This window comes from Amphibalanus amphitrite, unplaced genomic scaffold (assembly GCF_019059575.1).
Source record: "Amphibalanus amphitrite isolate SeventyFive unplaced genomic scaffold, NRLGWU_Aamphi_draft 001592F_arrow, whole genome shotgun sequence".
Classification (NCBI taxonomy): domain Eukaryota; kingdom Metazoa; phylum Arthropoda; class Thecostraca; order Balanomorpha; family Balanidae; genus Amphibalanus; species Amphibalanus amphitrite.
The window spans coordinates 105,110-118,311 of record NW_024883085.1 but is presented as its reverse complement, the minus strand read 5'-3'; the positions used below and the strand labels follow the sequence as shown (position 1 = coordinate 118,311).

Here is a 13,202-nt window from a genome sequence, read left to right as displayed (position 1 = left end):
ATAATGTCCAGGGCACGATGTGTCCAGTGTTCGAAATGGCCAGGGTTCATAATGTCCAGGGCACGATGTGTCCAGTGTTCAAAATGGCCAGTGCCTTGAATGGGCCAGAGTTCATAGTGTCCAGGGATTACATAGTCAACCCAACCCAACCAAACCTAACCTAACCTAACCTAACCTAACCTAACCTAACCTAACCTAACCTAAGCTAACCTAAGGTAATGATGTTTGCCTACCAGGGATAAGGAAATAGTGTCTCGCATGAATAGATTGCAAGCAATAGTAAATCAAATATTTTTAGGTTAAGTGGTTATGCATCAGGCTTCAGGCCTTCGGCCTGAAGCCAGATACATAACCACTTAACCTAAAAATATTTGATTTACTATTGCCTGTAATCTCTCCTAAGGCATTGCCTTCGGCACTGCACTGCTTTGCATTGAGCTGATTCCGTGTTTTTTACATAATGACGTCACTTTCAGTGACTATGTAATCCCTGGACATTATGAACTCTGGCCCATTCAAGGCACTGGCCATTTTGAACACTGGACACATCGTGCCCTGGACATTATGAACCCTGGCCATTTCCAATACTGGACACATCGTGCCCTGGACATTATGAACCCTGGCCATTTTGAACACTGGACACATCGTGCCCTGGACATTATGAACCCTGGCCTCTTTGAATATACCCTATCTGCAGCCAGTTGGCCACATTTGGACCATGCAATCCCTGGACATTATGAACTCTGGCCCATTCAAGGCACTGGCCATTTTGACACTGGGCATAGCGTGCCCTGGACATTATGAACCCTGGCCAGAATGAATGCTCCCCATGGGGAGGGACAGAGAATGGTTTGCCGTGGGCAGAGTTGATTGGGTTGCTTGGGCAGAGGCGGATGGATTGTGCGCTTCTAACCGCACTAAGCGGAAGGAGTTAATCAGTTCAGGCGCTGCGCGTGGTCGCCATAAGATCGTCTTCTCGGTTGTCGTCGACAACGAGAAAACGATACAATTTTTCACCCCTGGCCGTAAACTTGTTAACGGTGCAAAATACCCCCGCCCCCCAAAAATGGACATTTTCGGAATCAGCGCATCGAGGAGGCTCTGTATGCCAATTTTGAGCTAAATTGAACAAGGGCGGCGCCACCGTGGGGGCAGTGGGGGCACACTGCCCCCACTGGCAGGAGGCCGTGGGGGCAAGACTATGTTTTTGCCCCCACAAAATTTGGCTGATGTTGAAATGGAAACAGAAGACCGGTGCAACATTCATGATAGGCGGTTATACCTAATAGCACGCCTGTTTTTGACGGTCCCCGTATCAAGTATATCAGCAGAACGTTCGTTCTCGGACCGTCTGTCGCATATCTCCTACTCCCACTCATTCTCCTACTCATTTTCATTCACCAGGATGCTGCCCTCGAGCTTGACCTCGAGGAGGTTGAGAGGCAGGTTGTCAAAATCGGCCAGAGAAGAGATCACCCTCTTTTAGGAACCCTTAGACTGAGACTGAGCTCACATAGGTATGGCAAAATGTGATAGATATGTGTGTCCGAGTTATCTGGAAATGTATTGGATCGCCCTAATTGAGCTTATTCTGGCATATCAATCGTGTGCGAGAGAATCGCACATATAGGTACGCACTACGGGAAAAAGAGAACTAGGTACTGATTATTGTTTTGAGAAATACACCATTTTACATCTCAACGAACAACATAACGTTTTCACAGGTTTGTGTCTCGCAATCTAATTTTATAGTTTTATTTGCTCGCGACCTTAGCCCGCCCGGGCCCGGGGGTAATCCCAACCATCGCAGCCCGGGGGTACCCCCCCCCTTGTCTAACTCCGTAAATAAGGCAGCTACGGAAACAAAAATGGTACCAAACGAAAGGTATCTACGCGAAGATTCTAAAGCAGCTAAAATTTTTGACCTCAGGTCAGTTTTCAAGGTTAAAAGTCAAGGTCAAAGGCAAAAACCGGCACTTTTGTAGTGGTCTCAAAGTGCGTGTTCCAGGGGACGGCATGGTGCATAAGACCGGCTAAAATGGATTTTAAATGAAAGACGAGAGTCTGAGGATTCCGATGATGTGCATAACATTCAAATTCAAGGTCATGGTCATGATCAAAATTGACCACAAACTTTGCACTTTTTCTTATATCTTGTATACTAAATTCCGAGATGTTTTGAAATGTTTTGAAGCTTAGCGGGCCCCTATTTGTGCTTTAGCTTACCATACAATGCTGCTACAAGGTCAAAGTCACAAGAGATCCTTGCTAGACTAGGCTATTTCACTTATTCAAGTCAGGAATACCTCATAATTAGACATGTTTTGCCATCCTATCCTGAGGCTCTAAATTAATGCTTAGAGCAAAATGAATGCCATAATCGTGATCAGCGGCTACTAAATCATCACAAACGACCTTTTATGTGTCAAAGGTCATTCGAGGTCACATGAGGTCAACATAAAACTTGACCTTTTCCAAACAATATACATGTCATTCGACATGTCTCGACGAGACGAATGCGAAAGTACCGCTGCCGTAGCTCTAGGACCATTTTTGTTGAAGTTATTTGCGAAAAAAATTTAAGCCCCAGCTTAAGGTCGTTGACCTGACCTCTGACCTCAGGTCACCAAAGTTACTTAAGTATTTTTTCCTAGGTCAAATGCTACACAACCGTGCTCGTAATTTGTCTTATCTCTAAAACTCTATTTTTGGCAGCTGGTGGAAGTTCACGTCTGTGACACCGAAGTTTGCCGTGCAGGAGTTTTGAAAAATCGGCCCTGAGATGTTATCAAGAAGGCTAGGTCCTTTTTTATCAGCATTTCTAACAGCAAGTTTCCTCTTTCTATCCCTAAGCGTTCATGAGGTATCGCAAATATTCGCCTAAGGGGAGGCGAAAAACGCCCCCCGCCCCCTTCCGGGCCCTCGAGGGTTAGTGGTTAAGCTCAATACGTACACTGTAAAAAATGATAGCACGTTTTGTGTTATATGGACAAAAACGACTCGGTACAGCCGTATCTCATAACACGCCACCGTGTTTTCTCATACACGGTAAATCCGTGCTACATAACTCGGTATGAGTTTTGACTTTCCAAAAAGTGGTATTCCGTAACTCGATAAAGACGTGTTACCGAGTTCGATAACTCGCCAACATGTTTCTAGCGTATCGAATAACGTGTAAAATAGCTCGCATTAAAGATGTTAAGTGTCCAATAACACCACTGGTGTTTCTGGGCTCGGATAATTATCGGCTACATAAACTTATTTGTGTTAACATATCCGGAAATTAGATGTTAGTAAACTCGCCATAAACGTGTAACGTGTTTCGTAGCTCGGTTCGTGTTCATATACTTCCCGTCCAGTACCTCCTTTTAGAATGTATATTAACGCCAAATGAGCTGCATTACACGATTCAATGATCACGTTGAATGAATATATGAATATATAATTCATGTGGACTTATTGCGATGAAAGGCGTACCTTCTTTGATGCAAACGGGGCTGTAACAGGCCCAGCCGCGTTTAAACAGAGGTAACGTCTTCAACCGCAATAAATCGACATGAAGTATACATTTATACAACTCATTCCACATAATTATTGAGGCGTGTAACACAGTTCGTTTTGCTTTAACACACATCCTCGTTAGCCAAGTTCATTAAGTCTCAGAGTACAGATCTACTCATTATATATTTCAACAGATTGTTCACAGTAAACAATACACATGCGCTCTGAGCCTCATCAGAAGTAACACCACGGCTTTATATGGTACAACGTTTCTTTGAGCATGATTGTAATCAATAAAAATGGTAATATTGACCTTGTGCTCATAATATCATAATATCATAATATTTCATTGATTAACACCACGGCGGACGAGCAGTGGACAGTGGTCCTCCGCGATCAGCAACACTAGTATTGTGAAAGACACCTATGAACAACACGTCTTTGGGCCTGGCGATGGGAGAGTAGAGGTGCCGTTTCACATGCATTCACTGGCGCGGTCTTCAGCTTGTCGAGCCGATCGTCGCAACGATTTTTTTAACGACTTTCCGGTCGACATTTGGGAGAGCTATTGCGTCAATACTAGCTGGGAGTTCTGACCGCTGGGGCATTGAATTTTCTCATTGAACACGGGGAACATTGCCGCACAAACTAGGAGGCGCACACTCAGAGGCGTGTTGTCTTCGGAGATGGCAGCCTCGCTCCCCTCCACCCATGACACTATAGCGGTACGAGAGGAAATTCTAAAAAGCGTCCAACTTCTGGTTCGTGTCTGAAATAAGAAAAAAAATCATGTCAGTAAATGACGAAGTGCATGAATGAACGGCATAATGATACATACTCTAAGCTTCGCACGGTGGGGGGTCGGGGGGGGGGAGCGTTGGCCACAGCTGCCAGTTTTTTGCGAGTGTAAAAAAATCGGCGAGCAGCGCTGCGAAACTTGGTTTAGCTTATAATACATCAATTTCACATCGTGAGTAATATTTTCGATCCCGGGTCACATAAGGTCAGGTCACAGTCCAAGTTAAGTGATCATGCCTCTTTAAACTTTGTGATTCAGTCATTTCTAAAGTATATTCGTACATCCCAGAAGTTTGAAACTCATGCTATTGCATGAGCTTGTCAGTATGAACAATTTGCATTTCTCGGAATTTTGATATCTGCGACGTAAGGTCAGGTCGATTTTGTGACCCCTCTATTGACTTTTAGTCAATGGAAGAACATTTAAATCCGCTTCTTTTGGCCGTAAATACCCTCAAACATCGGGACACAGATGAACATGGCACAATGAACCGGAAAATTGCACCTGTGACCCCCTTTAATGCCTCTGAGGTCATTTCAGGTCACGAAACGTTTCAAATAGTTTCTGAAAACACCAGGAATGTGTTCAGCTTAAAGGGACCCTCCCACCTTAACATTAGATTTGAGTTGAGATAGCCAAAATGGGGTCCCTGGCTCACAATTACCGGTTTCGGCACTCACAACATCGAGAAATGCCTTAAATCGGAAATATTGAATTTCAAAATTGCAGCATTTTGATTCAGAGGGGCTAATGCTGAGGAATACCCCTCTGAATGTGTGACGTCAGCGCAGATATCTAACGATTTTTAAATGTTGACTAAAACGTTTTGTAGCACGCGGTGGTAGGGGAGACCCGGGAGGTATGGGCCGGTTTTGTGAAAAGGCAATTTTCTTCCAGTGAGCAGTGGCTAAACCCGGTTTTTCACTCTGTGCACGTGAAATTGCCTTTCGCCTGCAAAGTGTGCCTGATATTAGACATCTGGGATCAGCTATTTTGTCTTGAGATAACTTTAAATAAATAATGCGCTTTTTTGATCTATCAAAATACACCGGGAGGTATGGGCCATGGCTCGGGAGGTAGGTATGGGCCGGTGCCATGTTTCATATTCTTTTCTCGACAATGAGAACAATACTCGTAGCTGGTATCTACCTTGATCTCTCTTAGAGCCCAGGAACCGCATAAGCGGCCAACAGCTTATTTCATGGAGGTCACTTGGGCACATATGTATTTTGGTAAACTCAATCATGCACCATGAAATGAAATAAATAATATTTTTCGGTTCGAATGAAATTTGAAGTTAAATTTTCAACCTTGCGCGACAAAAATAAAACTTATTGAAGATGACACTCATTGAAAGCATCTTTTTATTGATTTAAGATCAACGGGGGTGGGTGGCCCGAAACTCCCGGTTATGACGCCAGAATTTGCGTAGCATCTCAGCTCATAATCCTGCAAGAAAGCTTCAAATTGTCTATCCAGTCTTAATTTGCATGCTTTAAACTTTATGTTAGCATTGGTCTGACATCATAAAACGAGCCTGGTTCAAATTTATCACGAATTTTCTGTATGTGCAGTATTTTACTCGAAGAGGGCAAAAACGCTTACCTATCACCGCTCATTGCCAAAGAAGACTGAGGAAGATTTTGAAAATCACGTGGGTTGTATAACGGAATGGCTGCTACCAGTTTACGCGGTCAAATGTGTAAAGATACGCAACACTTCTTCAAAACTGCGATGGCCCATACCTCCAGGGGGCCCATACCTCCCCGGTCTCCCCTATATGCTATTTGCGCGCAACATCTGCCGCAAACGCCGCACTTCTAAAATAAAGTCGCTAGAAACAGCGGAGATCCCAAAAAAGTAAACAAAAGTAAAAGTCTTATCTTGAAAACCGGTGAATATTTTTCGGTGAAATTTGGTAGATATTCGTTTTCGCTCTTTCTGAACCGAGTGACATCACTTTCATGCCAATTCATAAACTTTTTGAAGGTGGGAGGGTCCCTTTAACCCGCGCCGGGCCGGGGGGGGGTGTTTGAACACCCCCCCCCCCTGCGGTTTTTCGCAGATATCTCAAAAACGGCGGCGCGGAGCGCCGCCGTTTTTGGCACACCTGTTTGTGCATCTTTTCCGCACATGTTGTGAAAATTTCAGACCCAGGTCACCTTAGGTCAGGTCACCAGGTCACGCCAAGTGACCTCACCTCAGAAAAAATAAGAATGCTCGTCATAGCTATACCGATTGATCGATTGCCTTGAAACTTTCAGCGATTGATTAGAGCAACATTATCTATAAAATGTATATCTCGGAATTTTGATATCGGTGACCTAAGGTCAGGTCAATTTTGCGACCTCTCCATTTTAAGTCAATGGGAGAAAATTGAAAAGCGTCTGTTTTGCACGAACGTTATTCTAGACACTCTCAAACATCGAGATGTAGGTAAAATGGACTCACTGAACCGGAAAATGGCAACTGTGACCCCTCGTTATGTCCCCGAGGTCATCTCAGGTCACGAACAGAATCTAACAGTTTTTCGCTAATAACTTCTGATAGAGACGTGCTAGAGCGCTGAAAACGCCTTAGATGTGTTCGGCTCGACGTTGCGGATCGACTGATATGCAACATGACCTTTTCCGGTCAGGTCATGACCTTGACCTGAGGTCAAATTTTCAAGTTGACCTTTTAAGGTCAAATTATAGTTCATTCGACGCGTCTCGACGAGAGGAACACGATGGTGGCAAAAGTAATGTCATGACTCTTTTGAGTCAAAAGTTATTGCCGAAAAAACGTTTTTCGTAAAAACGACTATTTTTGGAGTTTTTGCCCCCTGGAGGCTAAACCGTTGACCTGAGGTCAAATCTGAGAACATTACTCAGAAAGGTCTGTAAAAGGGCTATCGAATGCGCTTTTCCGCGGCGCTGTAGCTCTATCGGTTCCCGAGATAGCCGTTGGCAGTTTCCAAAATGTTGAAATAGTGGACATTTGACCTTTGGCGACCTCTGGTGACCTGACCTTTGACCTGACCCAAAAAATGATCGAAGTGTTTTCGTCCTTATTTTGGACGTTCTTTCGATTGCCGCTTACCGCGTGTCGCTACGTGGCCCAGGAGCCGAGTTAGAAGGGGGGGGGGTGTTCAGACACCCCCCGGCCCGGCGCGGAATCTCAGAGCACCGGCCCGGCGCGGGTTAACAATACGAATCGAATGACTTGCAACATGACCTTTTCCGTGACCTTGACCTGAGGTCAAATTTTTAAGTTGACCTTTTCGGGTCAGCTTATATAGGTTATTCGACGCGTCTCCCCGATGTCATTTTTCTTTGACCTATGACATCACAGGACGGCAAGCAAGGTTAAATTGTAGCAGTTTATAATGACAAACATTTTATTAAAGTGACTTATCATTTAAAAGAGACGACAAAACGTTGTCAACGTTTTCGTTTTCGGAAATCAACGTTACGTTGATACCTATTTAGTCAGGAAGAGAGGGGCAAGTTTCGTAGATATTACTCTAGGCTACTTTCAGTACCTAACAAGTGCTGAAAAAAAAATCGGACGTCACAAGAACAGTCGCTTTTTATTTTTTAGTCTTTCAAATAACTATATCACTGGCAGTTTTACAGACACATATTTTGTTAATTTTTAGGATGTGTATGGTTACGAAACGGGAGATGTTTAAAACCGTGACACTTTTTTGAGACACCCTGTAAAGGCAATAGCCAATAAGGAATAGGTAAGGATCTCTCCGACATATGCTCCGTTTTTAACTTCCCTAAATTAAAAAAAAAAAAACTGGAGGAGTTTTGAGTGTAGAAATATCAAAATATTGATATTTCTTTTTCGGAAATTTTGTGGTAGCAGTTTCCTTTGCCATGCATTTTGTACCTAATGTGCGATTTTTGAGTCTTTTGATTGAAAATCTATTTTGTGATTTATTCCCGTGAACGACTTTTTTATTTTTTAGACGGAAAATGTCCGAACATGACCTCAGTTTGACCCCCATAACTCATGACCCGAGGTGACCTAGGACGCATTTTTCAGGAGTTGAGTGAAATTGATGTCCGGAGGAGTACTAGAATCGGCGAGTTAAAAATCGCGGCCGTTTTTGAGTTATCAGCGTAAAACAACAGGGGTGCCTCCCACTCCCCAGCGGGTCGCGGGCGTCGCGGGTTAAGCTCGCACCCTTTACTGAAGTGACCGTCCCTTGACCTCTAAATGGCCATTCCCTGCCATTATACTCTACACGAAAGGCCAACGTTTATAAACTAACACATACTTGGCGATTAGGTAAGTTCACCATCGACTCTATAGTTTATACCTATTATCGGTTACGTCCAACATCAACCCTGATCAACCCAATAGCCAATGCACATCAAAACAACTAACAAGATACCTATAAGAACCATCAAAATACAGACGGCTCAGGCTGAGTTTAGGCGTCCGGATCCGTCCGCCGGAGGAGGCCGTCAGCCGTCGCTATGGCAACGGCCTGGCGCTTGGACAGCGGGACAGCTGACCACGGGAGCGGGACGAGAGAGGCGAGAGAGGGAGAGCGCAGGGGTAGAGCGGGGCGCCGGGGCGCCCGGGCTCTCGTCGGATTTGGGTAATCGGTTATGCTTTTGACGATAATAAATATGTTAAACATGTGATTTTAATTTTCAATATCGGCTTCATATTATAGAAGGCAAAACCCTAGTCTACTAAAATACAACAGAGTCCCATGCAGACACTAATTGTGATTTGTGATATGTGAAATAATAAATCGGCAGAAATAGGATAATACCTTCTTATCCTGTTAGCAGTTGAGCCGCATTCATCAAGGAATGAAGTCCTGCCTCACGGTCTTGAGCTCTGACTGTGGGACTTGGAGATTCACCTTCATTCGGCTCCATAGGCGCGGGAACTACTTTCAGACTGGGGGGCACACCATAATGGAGATGAACCTAGGGTACCCCCAAATCTAGTTTTCTCACCGGTTTTCGGCCACTTATTTTTCATCCCTTGGCTTTTTCAACAAAAAAAGAAAAACACTTGCAAAAAAAGTGCAGTATTTCGTCTCAAAGTTGTGGGGGCACCGCCCCCACGGCCCTAGAGTTGGGGGGGCAAGCTGCCCCCACTGCCCCCCCGGCTCCCGCGCCTATGTTCGGCTCATCTTGAGCCGTATTCTGAAATAAATAAATTGTGTCAGTTCGCAGCCAAACAGATGTCTACCTACTTCTTATCCACAGACAAATAGAAAAGCAGAGGGAGATACCATGGAAAAGAGAGAGAGAGAGAGAGAGAGAGAGAGAGAGAGAGAGAGAGAGAGAGAGAGAGAGAGAGAGAGAGAGAGAGAGAGAGAGAGAGAGAGAGAGAGAGAGAGAGAGAGAGAGAGAGAGAGAGGGCAAGAGAGAAACCAGGCAGACTAATTATAACTAGCTGGTAGATACATGGCAAAAGTTGAAAAGGTGCAGTCAAAATTATTCATGTAAGTAGCATGTTTACAAACGCACACATAGCCATCAGTGGTGGAGTGGCAGAATGAGAATCAGGGCCGAGGGCTCCTCCTTTCCATCCATAACAGTAGGCGGAACTATGGTCAAGCGTACCCATTTTCGGGAACGCATTTTCGTTCCCATGTTTGGGAACGATAAACCCAAATATGGGAACGCCATGTAGGCATTATTTTAAACAAGAAAAAGAACTGTTAAATGACGTCCAAAAAATATAAAACGATCGTGAACCGCCTGATAGTTGTCTCAATATTGTTGGGAAAGAGTTTGATATTGTAAGGCCCATCGTAGTTTCAAATCGTTACCCTATTTCTAAAGCAGTCCATCACCCGGGCCGCGAGCCCAAATTTGGGAACGCTCTCGTACACTGGCGCTGCAAGCGTTCCTTATTATGGGAACGGCGTACCCAAAATTGGGAACGATTTCACCGACGCCTTTCAGGGGCTCTTTTCATTAACAAGCATCACGTCCAACGCCGCAAATTATTGTTAACGCAACAATCATCAGATGACCTTTCCGGCAAGACCGTTGCATGTTTCGCCCGGTCTTCTGCGCTTTTATTCCCGTCGATCTCGCAGCGGGCACGCCCCCCTCTGCAGGATTACGTAATCCACAACGCTCAGCGATGTTCAACAAGGTCTTCCATACCTATATCCACCGTCCGCGCCGAGGGTGGAGACATGTCAAGCACCTGTCTGCTAATCACCGAGAGTTGACGAGCACAAGAAGTATCCAAAAATGGGAACGCTGAATATGTTACACCCTCAAAACACCTAGTCCCAATGAAAATCTAGTTTTTTTCCTTTCTTAATGAGTTTAAGTGGCAAAAGGCCTGGTAGGATGGGCACGAGGTATGATCGAAATCATCATGAAAATTATAAATAAGCCACACAGAGCGACCTATATCAGAGAAAATCCCCCCAAACGATCATGCTTAGAAACGCCGAAGACAAAAACCACGCTCATGACGCTGCTTATAAAACAACGCTAAACAGCTAGCATCCAAATAAAATATGTCTTTCAGGGCTGATAAAATACAGCTGAATGATTTTAAACCACTGAAACTGAGTTTACAACAGTAGTTCGGTAAAATCACTGACGTTCCACGCGGTCGATCGCCCCGACACCAAAAGTCAACAATATTACCTCGGGACTGTCCGCGTGTTCGCTTGCATATGTCAGCATCTGGTGTCGCTAGAATGAAACTTCATAACCAGGCGAAAATTATTGAACTTGACCTCAAAATGTAAAAAATGCTTCATTTTCCTTAAAATTGCATGTTAAATGTCGTATAACCCATATTTCCACCATTCTGTCATTTTTAAAAAAATCATTAAAAATATCATTCCACGGTCAATTTCCTTGTTCCACGGTCAGATTAAAGATAACTTTATGGAGATTTAGTAGATACTTAAATCAGCGTGCACTTTTTTGAGACGTGATGCACTTTTGAGTTTTAGTGGGCGAACGGCCGAAAAATTGCCTTCCGTTCTCATAAATGGGAACGCCCGTTCCCATATTTGGGAACTCCGTTCCCAAAAATGGGGACGTTCCTATATTTGGGTACTCATGACCATAGTTCCGCCTACTGATAACGCCACACTAGTCACTACACGGATAATATTTATGTAACCACGCCTAAAAGGCATTTAATATCACTGATGTTATTGCTAAGAAAAATTTGGAGCAAGCATCACTTGTACTTACCAACAAGACGTCACACGCAGCACAGACACGACCTCCCTGGATCGCACAAAGATGGCGACTGAGGCCCACGCGGCGCTGCATTTGGCGCGAAACTGAACCGAGTATAGTACCCACAGTGTTAATTGGTGTTAATGTCCCTCAAGATCGCGGCCCAAATAATCCCATTCGGGTTTTTAAACTCGACGCAGAGGGGTAAAACACGGCAACGTGTCATTCAACACGGTAGAACCGTGCGCAAAAATGCTTCCACAAAATCGTATTCGTGTTTCGGAACACAGTGTCCGCCAGGCCCATGTCGTCCCCTATCTCCCTGTGTGTCCAGGTGCACAGATGACGTCACACGAAGGGGCGGAGTCGGGGGCGGAGCCTGGCGCAACGGCCGCCATATTTGAATTTGTTTTATTATAATGTATTCTACAAATTGGGTTTCAGTCAATTGTTATCGATAGTTTTATGAACGGTTAGCTGTAATATAAGTGATTTACCAAGAAAAAACGCATATTTTGCTTGCAATTTCTATTTAAGTACGACCCGCGCCTAGATTCGAACGCACGATCTTTGGATTACGGCGCAAGCATCCTAACCACTACACTACCGCGGCGGCGCGGCGGCCGGCGGAAGGGAGGCTGCCGAGGCATGGGGGCTTTTTTACGCATTTTCGGAAAAACTAATGGGTTTAGTGAAAAACGATTCTTAGATAATTCGAAGAAAAATGTCTCGGCTTTCCGATGATGCACTTAGCTTTGTGCTAGCTTTAGCAGAGTTTGTTCTACAGCGCTTCAAAAATCGCCCATTTGCATAGGACTTAAACGGGACTTCAAGACTTGCCCCCAGATGACGTCACGAGCTGACGTCACGATCAGGTAGAATCGCCGGACGACCCTACCTGGTATATAGGGCCTTGGTGTCCGCCAATTGCGGGTATGAATACATGGCGATTACTCGAACAGTGTCATTGTACACGGGGATTCCGAGCTAGTTCATCCTGATTTGGACTAACCGTGTTTTGCTTTGCAATAAGGTTTAAATTACTCGATAAATACGGATTCATTAGCAAGTTAGTTGTTTGAACACATCGTTAAAGTGAGTCAGAAAACTCAAACTGTGCTAACATTTTTTACAGTGTATGCATGACACCTGAAACCAAAATAATTTTGAATGGCAGAATCTAGGGGCAAGAAAGGTGCTCATGGATTTTGCAGATCGAGGTATCAGACAACAGTCTGGTCACCTCAAGCTTGCCCCCACTGGCGAAAATTCGTGGCGCCGCCACTGAAATTGAAACACCCCGAAATATGCTGCTGTGAGGCTGATATTCGTTGCTGCTGAATTCAAGATTACTTTACTACTCGCTGAATTGCCAGAAGTAAATTTGTTTTACTTTGAAGGGATTTGGCAGTAAATACACGTAGTCAAAACTTGGCCAAAACCTGCGCTTTGATGACAAAACTTGTAGCATTTTCTCGATCTTTTTTCGAATTGTTTTACAAATAAATGTAAAATAAACAGAAAAAATTTATTATCTAGAAGCCGCCAAAACCTACAATTATCTAGAAGCTTGCTTATGAGCTTTGCGCTGAATTGTAGATAACAACGTTGATGACAGGAAAGGGCGTGTCCCACTTGAGGAAACTCACTGCGGTTCTCATCAATTCTCATTCTGAGGGCTGTTCGGGTCCCTGCAGCATAGATCTGTGCTGCGTGCGTCA

At 44.4% G+C, this 13,202-nt stretch overlaps 1 protein-coding gene and 1 long non-coding RNA gene across 2 annotated transcripts in view; one reads left to right on the top strand and one right to left on the bottom strand.

The window, feature by feature from the left end:
* Positions 1 to 3,861: 3,861 nt before the first annotated feature.
* Positions 3,862 to 13,140, bottom strand: LOC122374042. The gene is made up of 3 exons (XR_006255144.1): positions 11,494 to 13,140; positions 9,078 to 9,459; positions 3,862 to 4,270 (listed from the first exon to the last, which is right to left on the bottom strand). It is a non-coding gene; the product is annotated as an uncharacterized LOC122374042 (long non-coding RNA).
* Positions 12,952 to 13,202, top strand: part of LOC122374039 (actin-related protein 2/3 complex subunit 1A-like) — a 39,534-nt gene continuing 39,283 nt past the window's right edge. Inside the window, exon 1 of the mRNA XM_043352549.1 lies at positions 12,952 to 12,989. The gene's annotated coding sequence lies outside the window, so the exon portion shown is untranslated. The remainder of the gene's footprint in view (positions 12,990 to 13,202) is intronic.